General features: G+C 49.5%; 1 protein-coding gene across 2 annotated transcripts in view; it reads left to right on the top strand.

Annotated features, from left to right (window-relative positions):
* Positions 1 to 20: 20 nt before the first annotated feature.
* HDLBP (high density lipoprotein binding protein) overlaps positions 21 to 16,137 on the top strand; it is a 39,184-nt gene continuing 23,067 nt past the window's right edge. The window contains exon 1 of one of the 2 annotated variants that reach the window (XM_017826255.1): positions 21 to 138. The gene's annotated coding sequence lies outside the window, so the exon portion shown is untranslated. Of the gene's footprint in view, positions 139 to 13,887; positions 13,996 to 16,137 lie in introns of those variants that run through there. The other variant, XM_017826256.1, reaches the window with a different exon arrangement.

Below are 16,137 nucleotides of genomic sequence, written 5' to 3'. Positions count from 1 at the left end.
CGTCGCCATAGCAACCCGCGGGGACGGGGCGGGGCCGCCCGCATGTTGTAGGTCACGCACATCCCTCTGCTGCACCAAGATGGCGGCCGGGCCCTCGGCCTTGTACCCAGCATAGGCTTCGCTGCGGGCCGACCAGAGGTAACGCCGGGCCCGGCGCCGGCCGCGCGGGAGGGCGGGGGCGGGAGCGCCTCAGGTAAGCGGGAGGAGGGCGCGGGCCCGGCGCTGCGGCCGGACGCGTTCCGCCGCCTGCAGCAAGATGGCGGCACCAGCGAGACGGGCTGCGGGCGGGATGTCTGGCGGGCGCCCGGCCCCGCTCTATGGTCGCGGCCGCTCCCATTGGCGCACCGCGGGCCACGTGCCGCCGGCGCCCCCTGCACCGCAACGGGCCGGGCCGGGGCGCGGGGGCCGCCCCGGGGACCCGCTCCGCCACCCGAGGTCCCGCTCCGCTGTGAGCGCCGCCTCGGCGGCGGGGAGCGCTCCGGCGCCAGCCAGGAGCCGACAAAAGCCATGAGTCATGTCCCGCTTCCCTTCCCTGTGGTGGGTGGGCCCGCCTCGCCACTGAGGGGACGCGGCTGGGGAGGTGGTCGCCTTCCCCTCTCCTTCGGCCGCTGGCGGCCCTGTGCCGGACTGCTGTGGGCTCTCAGAGTGCTGTAGTCTCCTTTCCCACCGCCCGTGGGCCCGAAAGCTGAGGCTGCGCCATGGGCCGCGCTGCGGGAGGGTTTTGGCCTCACCTGTGGCACTGCAGGTAGCGCCAGCCGCCTCTGTGCATGATAGAGGGGAAATTCTGCCTCTGCTGACCTGCTCAATAGGACTGCAGCCCTTATTGGGGGTTATTTATAGACCAGGATGATCCAGCAGCGCCGAAGAGGGTTAAGCACGGGGTGTTGATGATTCTTGAGCTATAGCTGGAGCAACGTGACACATGATAAGTAATGCTTCCTATGCTGGCCTTCCCCAGGCAGTAGGGGAGGATTCCCAATTGGCACGAATAGGTCTTTCCACTAAAAGAGAAGCAAGAGAGCAGATCATGCTGGAAATGTTGGTAATAGAGACAGCAGTTCACTCGTAAGTGGTGAGCCAAGGGCCTTGAATTCACAGTTCTAAGTTTAGTATTTGAATCCAGATTTTTAACTCTGTGTCTGGGAAGTGAAGATTAGTGACATTCAGTCCCAAGGAGTTTGAAGGAATTTTCCTATGGTGCTGTGTAATGACAGAGAAAAATCTGCACACTGATATGTGCTGTGTTGCTTTATCGCAGGATTTCTGTTCAGTAAGACGAGCAAAGCTGCTGCCTCATGATTGAGTCTCCATTTTTCCTACTGTTGCTATCCAAATGCTAGACAACTGTCTTCATTTAGAAGACAGATAGTAGTGTGGTTTGGGTTTCTTTTCTTTTTCCTCCAAACTTGACTTGGAGGTGGCATTTCATGTAGTTTCATAGGTGGGTTGGATATCCCTCCCTGTGGTAGAGGAATATACATCAAAGGTGAGGCAGGAAAGGAAGCAGTAACCTAATATGTAGCTGTGTGACTACTAAAGCTCCCTGTTCTCTAACCCCTTGCTTGTTTAGATTTAAGCTGTTAGAAAAAAACAGTCTTCCTGTTTGTACTTGGATTTTCATACAGCATGGCCCAAATCACAGACAGAGCCATCCACAAGAAGAAAATCCCAACCTTCTTCATAAAAGTCCACAGTAGTATTGTTTTTTATGGATCAGAATGACAGGCATAGGAAAAGCTCCCACTAGGTGTGGAGGTAACAGTACCTGGCATTGTGTAACTGGAGTTGCAGAGGCAGTGTAACCAGCCAGCCTCAGCTTTGCCATTGTGGCAAAGTACAGGAAGCCCAGATCATTCTCAAAGCAAGTTTTCTAAGTAGCTTCTGAGAAGCTGTTAAAGATTGCTCCATGTTTGTCCTATATAAATCATCCTGGTGTTTTCACTCCTGGTAGTGTGACACATACTCCTGTTTCCTTCCTTGCAAGTTAAGCTGATTTCTTATTGTCTCCTTTCTCTGGTCTCCCCCAGTTTTACTCGAAAAGGAGAAAAAATATGACATTCCTTCTTATGATTTTAAAGGTTATGTTCCCTACTTTTCCCTTCAACTGGAATTGGATCATGGCACTGTCATTATGTTGCATAGCATAATGGTAACAATAGTAACTCGGTTTTTCTAGGTAAGGGCAGTTCCTAGTGAAGTAGCTGGTCTTTTTCTATTGACATTAGGCTGCCTCTGAAGACGGTATTGTCTGTTAGAAGAGAGCTCTGTAGCACTGGCTTTCATAGCTGTTATCTGAGTGAGAGCCATCCCAGACAAGTCAGCTTGCACAGTTTGCACCTTTTTGAGGGAAATTGGGATGTTTTACTGGTTACAGTATTTCAGGTGATAAAGCCTTTCCCAAAACATAGTCTTCTCTTAGTGTATAGAAGCTTACTAAGCTTAAGTACAAATGCACTTAGGATTGTGCTGCTGTGAAAATTTGGGTGATTCCCCCAATCACTACCAGTCAGATGGTCAGAATAGTCAGCAGTGGCACTGGGGCCAGTCCAGAATGTTCAAACTGAACATGGGTGTGTGGTAAGAATCATAGAATCATTTAGGATGGAAAAGTCCAACCGTTAACCCAGCACTGCTGTGTTCACCACTAACCCATGTTCCCAGGTGCCTCATCCACACATCTCTTGAACATTTCCAGGGATGGTGACTGATGGGCAGCCTATGCCAGTGCCTGACCACTCCTTCAGGAAAGAAATCTCTCACAATATCCAATCCAAACCTCCCCTGATGAATGAATGGTTCATTTACCGTGACTGGGAGGATTTTGACAATTTGAGCCGTGGATTTCTGTAGAGCATCAGATCTCTGTGAAAATGTTTTTTCTCTTTTAAAAAAAGTCGTTTGACAATGATTCAGCTTTGTTTTGTATTCAAGAATTCTACAGAAGGAAACCCTCAGGCCTATCCTGTGTGGAGCTTATAAAATGAAACTTAAAGTGAAATGGCAAGACTGTCGGGTGTCCCCATGGGTGTTTTGGACCCTTATGGCAATGCTGTTACAGTCTTGACCAAGATACACAGAGTAGTTGTGGCTACCCCATCCTAGGAAGTGTTCAAGGCCAGGTTGGATGGGGCTTGGCACAACCTGGTCTAGTGGAAGGGGGCGGAACTGGGCGGTGTTTAAGGTCCCTTCCAACCCCAAACAGTCTGTGATTCTGGGATTCTGTGCACCGCTGATGAAGTTGCAATGGGGATTTTTAAAGCAGGCTGAGAAAGGCATGTTCATCCAGGGGGTAATGAGTCTGACTCGTCCAAGAGCACGTTACTGAGAGGCCCAGAGCCTACAGAACTTTTGCAACGTGGGTCTGCGCAGGAAGTAAGTAGGTGTTATTTGTATTAAAATATGAAAACAGATAAAGAAGAGATAGGAAAGTAAAACCCAGATGCAGGATTAGGCCTCTCTTCCTAATTACCTGACTCTTGAAAGGAGAATGCTGTTGTGTAGCTTGGTGAGCTTTGCTTTGCTGATGCTTTTTTTTTTTATTTTACTTACTGTTTTTTCTGGGTGTTTGGTCTAGAAGCATTCCTGCAGAGTCTGTGTTGCCAGGGGGCTGTGGTGTTGACTGTGGGCTGTGTGCATTTGGAGTGGGAGGGAGGGCCCTGGGCAGTAGGGCCTCTATGGGGAAGGGGTTGCAGAGGACTCAGGGGACACCAGGAGCTGGTCTCTGGCCCCCAGGTGCTCGTGCTAGGCTGGTCATTAAGGCAAGAATCTCGGGCTTGTTTCAAGAGCTCTTTCTATTTTAGAATTTTCTAGTTTTAGAATAATAATTCTGGATTACAGGTTTATCCTGGATGTGGGATTACACCTGAAAAATTTCAGCATGTGGCTTTATATTTATCTGTCCTTTAGCTTTAAAAGAAAGACTGTTTATGTCCTAAAAATCTGCTATTAAAATCTTGTGATTTGCATTCCCATCTTAAGTGGAAAAGTCCTGCATGCCTAATGATTCTAGTGACCTTTTTCCCCATCTTCCTTCCATGAACTCATGTTGCCCCTTAGCTCTCATGATGTGACTTCAGTGAAAGGGAATCAGAGTCATTTTGAAAAAAGGTGTGTCAATAAATGAGGAGGACAATTTCCAGCCAAAGCAAGGGTGGAAAGGCTTCTTTATTGAGCATATTTTATGTGTATAGAAGACTGAGTTGCTGGAGGCTTTATGTGTTTAAGGTTTTAATTATAACAAGAAGTAGTTGGGCAATGATGAGTGTTCTGGGTTTATTTTGTTTGATAAGAAACTTATATTAAAGCTGAAATGGTTCGTTTTTACTTCATTTAGGTGGTCTTTGGTGTTTCTACCTACACAAGCTCTGGTATTTTCCCAGCAATCTCACAAAAATACAGGGATCCTTTTTAGCAGCTGCTCTATAATACAGATACTTTTCTTTGATCCTGCTGGTAGACATCATTTGTCTCTCACAACTGGTTTAATGTTGCTGAATCATGCATCTGGTAGATCTTTCAAGCCTCGAAAATATCTAGTAATATTTTGCAAATTATTACTAGATAAATTAGCATGTAAGTAAGTTAAGTACATCGAAGTACTTCCTGCGGGTGCAGAGGGCTGACCTTGGCCACAGCTGCCTGGCTCTGGGAGCTGGCTGTGTTGCTGAGGCAGCACGGGAAGCATGTTACTCTTTTGTGAGGAGCAGGGGTTGGAGCAAGGAGCTGTGTCCAGCTAGAGGCACAAAAGAGGCCCTTGCAAAGCAGCGGACAGAAAAAAGCAGGGAGAGACCTGAGAGAAAAGATGGACCACAAAAGGCTCGGTTAGAGGAAATCATAATGAGCTTAACTTCAGTGGAAAAACAGCACTGGAAGAAGGGAAGGGATTGGTTCAGTAGCTGTAAGATACCAAGAAATGATGAATCACAGGAAAAGTTTTGCCTTTGAGGGGGTTGAGTAGCACAGTAATGTTTATGCAACCTCCCTTAAATGACATTATTTAATTTAATTGCAAAATAAAATGGATTTCCTTGTTGATGCAAAATGGAAGTAGTACCAGATTCCCTTACAGCACAGTGTCTGGAACTGTTTTCCAGCAACAGTTTTGCTGTCTTTACTGAAGATCTTTCAGTGTTTAGAGAGAGAACCATTTGGGAGAAGTTTGGGGATGGAATGGATAGATTTGTTTAGCATTAATGGGAGAAAAGAAACACACCCATCCCTCCCTCCACCACCAACCCCCTAAAAAAAAAAAAAGCCAACACCAGAACAAGCAAACAAAGCAAAACCAAGAAGCAGATTTCCACAAAGGACTTGCTTATAAACGTACGTCAGCACACTTTCCTGTCTGGTAGAAGCATCCACACATACAACTTGTGTGTACAGCACACCTTTCACCTGCATGAGAAATACCTGTGAATGAGAGTTTCTGGGAGTGCTGACGATATGACAGTCAATACTTGTGTGCTGTAGCTGTGAATTTGGCAACATCCCAGTAACAAACTGGATTTTAAGGAGGAAGGACTTGAAACTCTGTTGTGTTTTGGCTATTGCTGTCGGTTTGGAGGGTGCAGGACCCAGCTTTCTCCCTGTGTTATTAGGTGATAGTTGCTTGTTGAGATCTCTGTCAAAGCCCATGAAGTGCCATCTGACCCCTACACAGGCCAGGGGGTGAGGTATGTATCAGGACTCTAGTTTTAAAGGAAGGTTACAGTATCATATCTCACAGTAAGTAGCATGAGGCAGGCGTAGCTGATTTTCATAAAGCTAACCTCTGGCATATTTTTCATTGGGGATTGGATAACTGGAATAATCTTCTTACATCATTCAAATATCAGGCTTGGTTTAGGGTATTGGGCATCACTCCCCTGTCCCGTTTCCCCACCCATGCTAGTTTTGGTTGAATGGTATTTTAAAGGTTTTGCAGTCAGTCTGAAAAGTCAGCAACCTCCTTTTTCAGAGGAACACAGACTGCCTTGATGGCCAGTGTTCTATTAGGGAGCAGGAGCACCACTTGCTGGTTTTCTTCTGCTTGTTGCTGGTCTTGTGTTTCTGTCTCTCTCTGCATTTCTGGCACTGAGAATCAAACTGGATGTTTCACCAAATAAACTGGACACTTGCCAAAGATGAGTGACAAACAAAGACTAAGGCAAGCTGTATAGCAGGAACAAGATTTCCCCATTGGCAGGGACAGAGGCAAAGCCAGGGAAAACCCCAGTGGGGCAGGAGGGCAGGAGCAATTGAAATGGACTTGTTGCTGCTCTCCCTGGAAGTTGGGTGGCATTTATGTGTCTCCAGTGGGCACTGGAGGTGGTGTAGGCTGCCTGACCTCCCCTGCCCTTCCCAGAGAGGAGAGCAGGGCTCTGCTCTTTGCAAACCAGGCCCCAGCTGTTTCCATTGCACAGTAGAAAGTAAGATTGCTGTTATCTCTGTGCAAGTGATAAAGCTGAATGTAAACCTGTGCTGGAGCAGTTGAAAGGAAAGCTGAAAAGAGCAACTCCCAGAGCAGGCAGGGTGAGAGTGGGGGATATATTATGGTTGGCCTGTTAGTGTATATGCCTTTGTTTTCAAAATGAATGCTTCAGCAGCTGATACAGCCTGCTGGGGTTTAGGTGTTTGGGCTTACAAGGACCCTTGGAATGTCTGGAGAATAGCAAGTTGTAGGTATATGACTGTTGCTTAAAAGTAGGGCTGGCTATGTAGCATTGAGGAAACTTAAAAGTCAAGTTCTACACCTGCTCTTATAGTTCCATGAAATTAAAATCCTGAGTTGACGGCTCTGCTGCTTGCTGCATAATTGTGGGTAAAATGAGAGCAAGCAATGAATATTTACAGAAGGTTAGAAGTTCTTGCAAATTTGAGAAACCTCTCTGTTGTGTTTGAAAACTCCTCTTGCTCAGGACACCACTCTGTGTTAATCCAAAAGAAAATAACGAGGTGAGTGGAGGAGTGGGCAACATGAGGTATCAAACCGAAAAATTGTACCTAAAATGGCCCACATACCATTCCAATTCAGCCCAAAGATGAGCAGGGTGGAACTGGGAACGATTCAGTTATGAAAAGGAGGTTTAAGCGTAAAATAATATTATTTGTAACAATTAGGGGAAATAGTTTTACTCTGAGTTCTCGCTATCTCTCTCTCTCTTCTTTCATAGCAGGCTTAGAGTGGCCTTGGAGATTTGGAAGGGAAGACTGTCTGGTTTTTTCACTGTCAGTTTAGATCACTGTGATGTAATTCTGTCTAACACATGAAGAGCCTTTTGCTTGGCCTAGTAGAGATTAGGAATTAGTGCTTGTCTGTGAATGTGCTGAGCCCCTGTTGCATGTGCTATGAATAGGACAAAGGGAAGGCACTGCTTAAATAGTGAGGGTCCCAGCATTGCTTTTCCAAAGTGGCAGTTGGAATCAGGTATTTACTTTAATGCCTTTTCAGAGGAATTATTGCCAAACCGAAGATTTATTTTTTTTTTTCAATTTGAAATAGTTCCTTCCCTCTCCAAACAAAGCTCTAGCCTCCCTGCAAGTTTCAGGATTTACTCTTTTGAGGGTTTTGTTTGTCATAATAATGCTGTCTTTTCTGATGTGTGATTTCAAACTGCTTGTTGCAGCTGAAAGGTAGAAATAAAGAAAAACAAAATTTACAGAATTAGAGAGTCTTGTGAAGCCATGTGACTTGGGGAACTGGAACTCAGAGCAAAACATACCAGAGTGCATAGAAAGTTTATAGAAATGGAGCTTCAGCGTTCTCTTGAGTCTTCGTTATCCAACAAACATTAGAAACTGAGGAATCTTTAAAGTATTTCAAGGAGCCTTGAACAACTTTGCTTAGGTTTTTCTGTACAATACCTGGTTTCAAAGTAGCTAAGCAAGATCATGAAGAACTGAAAGCCAAACAAAGCAGACAAAACCAAATGTCTGTTTACACTTTTGCTTAAGTCGCAATTTTTCCATTGCCCCCCTGAAAAATGGCATTAGGGAGGTCTCATTTGGTTTGCCAATTTTCTTCCCTTTTTTTTTTTTTTGCTGTATGTACTTACCTAATTGACATGAAAAGAAGTGGTTGTTGTCGTCTTCATACACTGCTGTAAGCAAGTCCTTAAATTCTGCCCTGCAAAACATGAGCTTCAGAGTACCTAGAGGAGGGTGACAGGTTCAAGCTAAGGGACACAGTCAACTTTAACTGTCATATATCTAGAAAATGTAATGTGAAAAAAGGTAAGTTTGGGGCTTGCAAGCCCCTTGCCTTTTCAAGTTAGGTGATGTATAGTGCATGAGAACTGCTGGCAGCATCTCTTTTAAAAAAAAAAAAATATTAAAAGTTGCCACGTGTTCATTTAAAGTGCAGTGGCCATTGGAGAGGGAACAGGAGACACTGAAAGGTAAACAAAAGAACTCCAACCCAGTAGCCAGAGGAGGGTGAAGTGAAAGTTTTTCCTTTTGAAGAGCAGAAAGAAAATAGTGCCTGCTCTGTTCTACAGTATCTCCAAAATCCTCTCTTCTTAGGTAACTGGGATACTTAGCAGGCTTTGGGAAGTGCCTCTCAGCTTGTTACTCGTTGAAAATTTTTGTTCTTCTGCAGTGTAGGTTGTGAACAGAGAGCAGTGCTGCAGCACCACTCTGAAAGTACCTGGGTATGATAAGCACACAGTGTGCTGGTAACTTAAACTTAAAAGCAAGTTCAGATCATCATGAAGAGCCAACATTGAAATTAAAGGTTCTAACTGCATGTAAGAAACCTCTTTTCACTGTAAGGATAATCAGGTGTTGGACAGAAAGTTTGTGTAGCTCTGAAGGTTTTCAAGAGCTGAGTGAGGAAAGCCCTGAACACGCTGGTCTGACTCTGTTTTGAGCAGGAGGTTGGAGTAGAGGCCCGAGAGACTCAGCCCTCAAGCCTGTTGCCAGATATTCTGAATTTCTGTGATCCAGGCAATGTATTTGGAATCTTTGTTTTCTGAATCTCTTTTTCCATTTTTGAGTCGAGACAGTGTTTTTCTTTACTGTGAAACTGGAAGATACTTTATCCCTCATGTTTATTTCTCATGAAAGTGTTTATTGGCTCCCCAAGGCCAAGCACCTGAAGTTTGTTTCTACTCCTTTGCAGCTTCTCCTTGAAAGCTGAGTTTATGTTAAATCAGATTTCTCTCCCAGCAAAAGTGGAAGGGCGGAGTCTGACCTGTCCTCTGTGGCTTCCTTTTGCTTTGCTTTTGGATTGAATTCATTAAACTGTCTATTGACTCTGTTCCTCATCTCTGAAAAGGCATTTATTTTGTCATAGCACCTGGCATCCAAGGATCACAGCATTCTAAACAACCTGAGATGAAATAACGAGTCCACAGAGTAAATCAAGAGGCTGTGTGTGCACAGCCAGGGCAACCAAGAGGATTTCACTGGCCAATTCACGAAATCGGCAGCAAATCTAAGTAGAGCTTGAGTCTCTTGACTGGTTTTTTTGCATTAAATCTCATTTTCTCACAGTGTCCCTGTGTAAAACCAGCAGCTTTTCCTCCCTCTGCAATCAGAAGGCCTGAAGCTCCTTGTTCACACTTGTCCACACCAGTAAGTTGCTCCTGTCCTTTCTACCTGTTCTGCGTGCCCCAGCATCCCGTGATAGGCTAGGAAGGGCAGTGTATATCTTCTTTGCTAGCTGATGGTTGCATAAACAATCTTAACTTAATAAACAACCTGTTACCTCAATAAACAACCTTACCAGGAGAAAGGCAAGTTGTGTTGCACCCACCTGGGACCCTGTATTTATACCACCCAGGTCCCATGTGAGACAAACACTCGTCTTCATTCTACCAGCCTCCCTTCTTCACAACATCACTAAATGGTTGGATTTGGGATTAGTGTCTAGGCCTGGGTAGACTTTTCTTTCTGTCTGTAGTTCTCTGCTTGGGTATTTACAGTGGGCCTCTGAAGATGGTGAGGTTGCATTAAGTACAGCCACGGGGAAGAATTTAGCCTACGGAATAGTTTCTTCCCAGTGCTGGCGTGTGAACGGGGAAGATAGATGTCTAATTTGCATATCCCTGGAAGTTTCCTTCTTCATGGCAGATAAGTAAAAACTGGTCTCAGAGTCACTGAGACATAAGCAATGTGGACTCACATTTGGTAATTTCTTATGATGAAAGTCTTTTTTTATTCTCTTAGCAGGAAGATCTGTATCATTTGACCCTTCAATTTAATAGAGATTTTTCCTGTAGAAATGCAAACATTTTATTGGAAGATGAAAGAGTGAGCCACAGCAATAGCTTTAGAGCTCAGACATGCATTTTGCTTGCTTTGGCTGAGAACCCCAGTACTCTTTGGCATACAAGTGCCCTGCATCCTGAATCCTCTTCCACTTCTTTTTCTAGTGTGATGCAAAGTATTCCCTGAGCCCTTTTCTCTTCATGCTGCTATCGAGGGATGTGCTGAAATGGATGCTTTGAGGGTTAGTTCTTTTGTTGTGTTCTCTGACTTCAGTGTGCGGGATAAGCACCCAGGGTACGAAAAGGGTGCTTATTTGTACAGTTTTAGAAATCTGGAGTTATATTTAACAGGAAATAAAATTACAGCACACACTCTTTGGAGCATACTTGGGTTGTTTTCCAAATAAGGCTTGCAGTTTCTGGCAGGAAAAATTGGAATCTCTTATAACAACAGAAAATACGAACAGGCTAGAAGAAATCCTTTGCAAAATCCCAGCTCAGCTGAGGGTGAATGTGCCAGGAAAGACCAGTCTTTTTGTGGTCATTACTCCAGTGGTTTAAGGAGCTGGAAGTTTCCTCTCCCTTCCCTAAGAATCCTGGAGGGGAATGATTATGGAAAGCTTCTTAACTCCTCAGCCTTTGCTTTCACACGGGTATTGAACATATGCTCCAAAAAAACAACCCCCAAACCTGTTCAGTGTTACTTTTATCTCTGTGCGTGTTTAATATTTTTGCTGGTCCCATTTCTGTGTCCTCCTTCAGACTGGTGACGTGAGGTGCCAGTTTGATAAGCCATGAAAACTACACACTGCCCAATCCTTCGCCCTTTCTGCTGCACTTTGGTGCTTTTTTTGGGAGGCTTCTTTTTCAGTTGTTTTCACAAGTCATGACACTAGGGTCTGTTGTAATGCTGCCAAACAATGGGATGCTAGAGGGAGAGTGCTTAATGTTTGTCAAGAGGTTGGGTACCTTCTTCTGTCTGTATTCCCCTCAGCTACCAAAAATTCCTGTGCCTTACTCATAGAGGAGCTATTTTGCACACATCTCCATGACAAGTGTATTTTTTTATTCATTCATTTTTTAATAGGAGATTGAATTTGTGGACAAGTAAGTAGACAGAACAGGTCCCAAGGAGCCCCTGCAGAAGGGGGGGATGGGGTGGGACGTGGATGGTTGATGTGCTGGCAGGAGCAGCAGGTTGAAATAAGCCTCCTGGCACCCTCTAAATGTGTTTTTGTCTATGCACAGGACACTTCTGTACTTACTAAATGTGGGAGGAAAGGTGAGCTCTTCCTTCCCCCTCCCCCCCCCTCTTTCCCTGTGGAATATCTTCCTGTAAGGAGAATAACCTGTGACAGGTTTCCTTCAGCAGAAATTGTTATTTGAGGGTAGCACACAGTGAGATGCTTTAGGCCTTCCAGTAACTTCTGGGACTGGCAGGCTTCCCTCCCACCACTTGCAGCTGCAAATAAAAGAAGAGCTACAGAAACACGTGGGGAAGATTCCCTCTTAAACAAACCCAGAGAGGAAGCTGTGATAGAAGCCAGAAATCCATAACGACCTGGCAACCCCAGGGGCTGCAGCAGCAGTAGCAGAGATAGCAGGAGAGGGCTGTGTGGTTGTCCCACAGGCACAGTGTCATGTCCCCACAGGGGGCCTCTACTGAACTGATAATGAGGTGGAGTTGAGGGAGAAGGATGTTGATGTCTTGGTAAGATGCTCTAGGCTGGGAATTGTGATGCTCTTCTGGTTCCCTAGCACCAGAGATCGTGGGACTTATGTCAGAGTTAATTGGACACGGTAAAGTTAGAACGGTGCAAGGAGCCTGCCTGTTTTGCACTGGGGAGATAAACACAAGGGACTAAAAGCACCAGAAAAGCACCTCAAGCGAGGTTCAGAGGCTCAGGCTCTGAGTCCCAAATTACAACACCTTGCACTCCAGCTGCTGCCTGGAAGCAGAAGTGCCCTAAGTCTGGAGGTGCTCCAGTTTGCCCAGGTTCCCGGAGCTGTGCTTTTGCATGAGCCACCTCTGTCTTGTTAGGCACGAGCCTGGTTGCCTTACAGGGTGCTGCTGCTGGCATCCACAGCCCAGGCGGTTTGTGTTGGAGCAGCCCTGGCTCCCGGAGCGTTTATGACGTGGCAGCAGCAGTCACTGCCTTTCTGTGCGGCAGCCCCAGGCTTGGAGCAGTATCCCTGCATCCGCACAGAGATCAACAGGCTTTCTGAGGAGAGGCCACCGTGAGGGGAGATAGATCACTGAGGTGCCTGGGCATGGTGTCAACTCTTGACGACTGTTCGCCGTTTAGCAGACTTCCTGATTTCACCCACAAGTGTATTTTTATTTATAGCGATGAATTGTGTCAAAAAGTTCAAGTGCTTTAATGATGTCCTCCCAGCCAGAAGATAAAAAGAGGAAAAATGGAGAGATCTACTCTTGTTCATTAAAAATAAGTAATAATAATTTTACTAAAGGCTGAATACCATCCATGTTTCCATAAATAACAGTGCATGAAATCTCTAAAAATTGCTGCACGTTATCAAAAGCAGTTGTCCCAAAGACCTTGAATTTCTGTGGTCAGAGTTCCACAGAGCAGGTTCTTGCATTTCACTAGCCAGAGTCTGGGAGAGAGCAAGGTGGAAATAAGAAAAACAGTCACTAAGTGCAAGGTATGAATGATAAGAAAAATTAATGCTGTGTAGGAAAATGGGCAGAGACTGAGCTAATGCAAAAATCAGTTCAAATTTTGTGTCTTTTTACATTGATGGGATGGGGTTTTCTCCTCAGTTCCTTGAGGGTGCAGAACTAATAATTAAAAACATTGATATTGCACAAACTAATAAACACCCTCTCTGTAGGAACGGAGGGTATTGTACTTGCTGGCTTGCCTTCCTCCTCCTTTGCTCTTTCCCATTTCCAAATTAAAGACTGGAATAAGGAGTGGGATTTTTAAAATTTGTTTCTATGGGGGGAGAGGGATGTATGTTGTGGTTTGGGGGGTTTTTGGTCGGTTTTTTGGTTGGTTGTTTTCTTTTTTCACTCTTGTTGTTACCTGGCCCCTTCTCCTGTCTGCAGCCTCAGACCATTTAGCTGCTGCTCTGACACAGTCTGCGCAGGAGGAGGAGGATCGAGGGGCCGCCTGGGGCCCCAGTGTCCCTTCCCACTCGGGGAACCGGGCAGGAGCCCCAGGTGTTCACTCTCTCCGGTGCCAGCTGTGGTTTTCAGACTGATCAGAGCCCTCGAGAGCCACTCCAGCTCGCGAAACCTGCGTGAAACGGGCTTGGCCAAAGTGGGTAATCCTGAGCTCTGCGGCGCTGAGCTGCCTCCCCGAAGCCGCCGCGGGGCTGGGGAAGGGCCAGCGGGGGGTTCGGTCCTGCAGCAGCCCCAGGCCTTTCTGCTGCCGGGCCGCGAGTGGGAAGCGCGTTCTGGGGGTGAATGCGCGGTTTCGGGGAAGGCGGACGGGCCTGTCCCCCGGGTGTCAGCCCCGAGCGGGAAGCAGGCGGCAGCGCGGACCCGGGGCGCGCAGAGCGGACGGCAGCCACCCGCGGGTCGGGCTGGGCCGGGCTGCGGGAGTTGGGGCCGCCGGCAGAGCCTCCGGCTCCCGGGCAGCTCGGGCGGGTGGCGGGGCGTCCCCGGCGGCGCGGGGCACGCGTGGCGGGCCGGCCCCGCCGCGAAGGGGCATGTCCCGCTGACGTGCGGGCCGGGGATTGGCAGCGGCCCGGCCTATATAGCCGACGGGGCGGGCGCCGCGCCGCTCTCCCAGGAGCGCTCCGGTTCTCCAGCAGGGCGGGCGAGCGGGCACCGGCCGGAGTGAGTCACGGGGGATGGGGGGCGGCCCCTTCGCCGCGGCCGCGGCGCCGACGTGGAGGCTGGCGGGGCGGGGGGGCGGCCCGGCCCGGAGCGGCCTCGCATCCTCCCCGGGGCACCGACGTGTCGGCGCCGCCGGGAAACTCCGCGCTAACTTCCCGCCGGCGGGGCCGGGCAAAGTCCGGCGGGGGCAGCCGGCGGCGGGAGGTGAGGACGAGTGCAGCCCCACGGCGCGGCCTCGGCCGGCGCTGACACGGCTGTGCCGGCCGGCAGCAGCTGCCGCGTAGCGCCGGCGTGCAGGGCCGGGCCGGTGGGGACGCCGGACCCCGTGGGTGCGCGGGGAGGGGGCAGCCAGGCCGGGGCGGCTCCACGCCGTCCCAGGCGTTCGTAGGGTTTGATCCCAGTACGAGCCAAAGCGGCGGGCTTTCGTCCAGCGTCGGGCAGACCGCGGAGCGCCGACGGCGGGCAGCCCAGCCTGCCCCGGGCCGCGGGGCTGAGCACTGCACTCCTGCCGTGCTATAGAGAGGCGAGCGCCCTGGCCCCGTTCCCTGGCCATCGCTGGCGGCGGGAGGTGCCACCGCCGGGTCCGGCGCTGGCCGTGCCTGCTGCGCTGCCGCCACCGGCAGCGTTCCAGCGGCCGCGGAGCCGCGTTCGGGGCTGTCACCGGGCCCCACGGGAGCGCATGTCCCCCGCTCGCCTGACGCGGCCGCCCCTGGCCTGCAGCCCGCAGGGCCGCGCTGGGCTGAGGCTGTCGGGGCTGCAGTTGCCCCACGGCACTCGCCGCGCTCCGGCCCCGGCCCCGCACAGTTCCACTGCGCTCGGCGCGCCCCCGCCGCCCCCTCGCGCTCGGCCCCGCCGGGGGCGCGGTGACAGCGGGGCCCGCCGGGCCCTTTAAGGGCGCCGCCCCGCCCCGCCGCCCCGCCCCCGGTGCCGGCAGTGCTGAGGTGGCGCTGGCGGCGCCGCCCGCCTGGCCCGGCTCGGCCCGGCCCGGCCTGCAGGGCCTGGCGGCTCCCCCACCCCTCGGCCGGGCACCGCCGGGGCCGAGCGGAGGGGCAGCGCTGTGCCGCTGCCCCTGGGGACATGGTGGCGGTGCGGGCCCGGGCAGGCTCCGGGCGCGGACAGCCCGGCGCGGGAGGCTCCCCGGGGCCGATGCCCTTCTCGGAGCGCGGCCGGGGAAGCCCTCCCTCAGCCCTGGTGAGAGGCACCGCCGGGGCCTGCCCCGCTGGCCGGCCAGCAGGACACGACCGGGTGCACGTCCTCAGTGGCGGGGCCGGCACAGGGCTCCTCCTGCCCGGGGCAGGACGTGGCGGCGAGGCCGGCGCTAATGGAAGAGTAAACACGGGGGATGGGTCAGGTGTAGGGCTGGCGGCGTCCAGAGCTGTGGTCGTGTTGCACGCCCTGATGTCCTATGTCGGGAATCGATGCGAAGGGAGAGACTTCATCCTGCCACACAACGGCTGTCTGCCAGCATGATCCCCCCCAAAACCAAGGGGCCTGGGCCTTTAATCTCTGGGAGACCAGTCAGTTTTCAGAAAGCAAGTATTTTCATCTATGATCACTCGTTACCAAAAGATCGACCTGCCCTGCATGAACATCTGACAGAGGGCAGTGGCTACCACAACCAGCCCAGCCCTGCTACTGTGTGGTCCTCATTGAGTTGGATTGTAGCTACTTCCATTAACAAAGTGCTAATGTTTTTATTAAATACATTTTTTAAATAACATGTAATTGACATTTCTGTCCACAAGTACTGATTATATTGGCAGCCTAACTCATGACTTTGCTTTTGTTTCTCTTCATACAAATGTTTCCCATGTGGTTAGGTCTGGCCCTTGCTGGAGGTTATTTTTAGGATTATTTCATTCTCTTTATTTAAGCGTGCTCTAGACTTCTGAAACTTCTTTTGGCGCACAAGGACAGCACTACAGGCGGTGTATCATCCTGGCAGTTTGAAACCTGTTGACCCAGTCAGCCGCACACTGGCATGACGTAGCTGTAACCTTAGTTTCAAAACCGAAGTGGGAAACCAGGGAGGTGTAGGATCCAAATGCAGTGCCTGAGCTGCTGGTTTTGATGTAACATTTAAAATACCATTCTAATAGTTGCCTTCAATTTTGGCCAGAGGTGAATCCCTGAGACCTACAA

The sequence above is a fragment of the Lepidothrix coronata genome, unplaced genomic scaffold (genome assembly GCF_001604755.1).
Source record: "Lepidothrix coronata isolate B3197 unplaced genomic scaffold, Lepidothrix_coronata-1.0 Scaffold125, whole genome shotgun sequence".
In the NCBI taxonomy this organism is placed as follows: domain Eukaryota; kingdom Metazoa; phylum Chordata; class Aves; order Passeriformes; family Pipridae; genus Lepidothrix; species Lepidothrix coronata.
The sequence above is the reverse complement of the archived record's forward strand: the minus strand, read 5'-3'. Positions and strand labels throughout refer to the sequence as shown.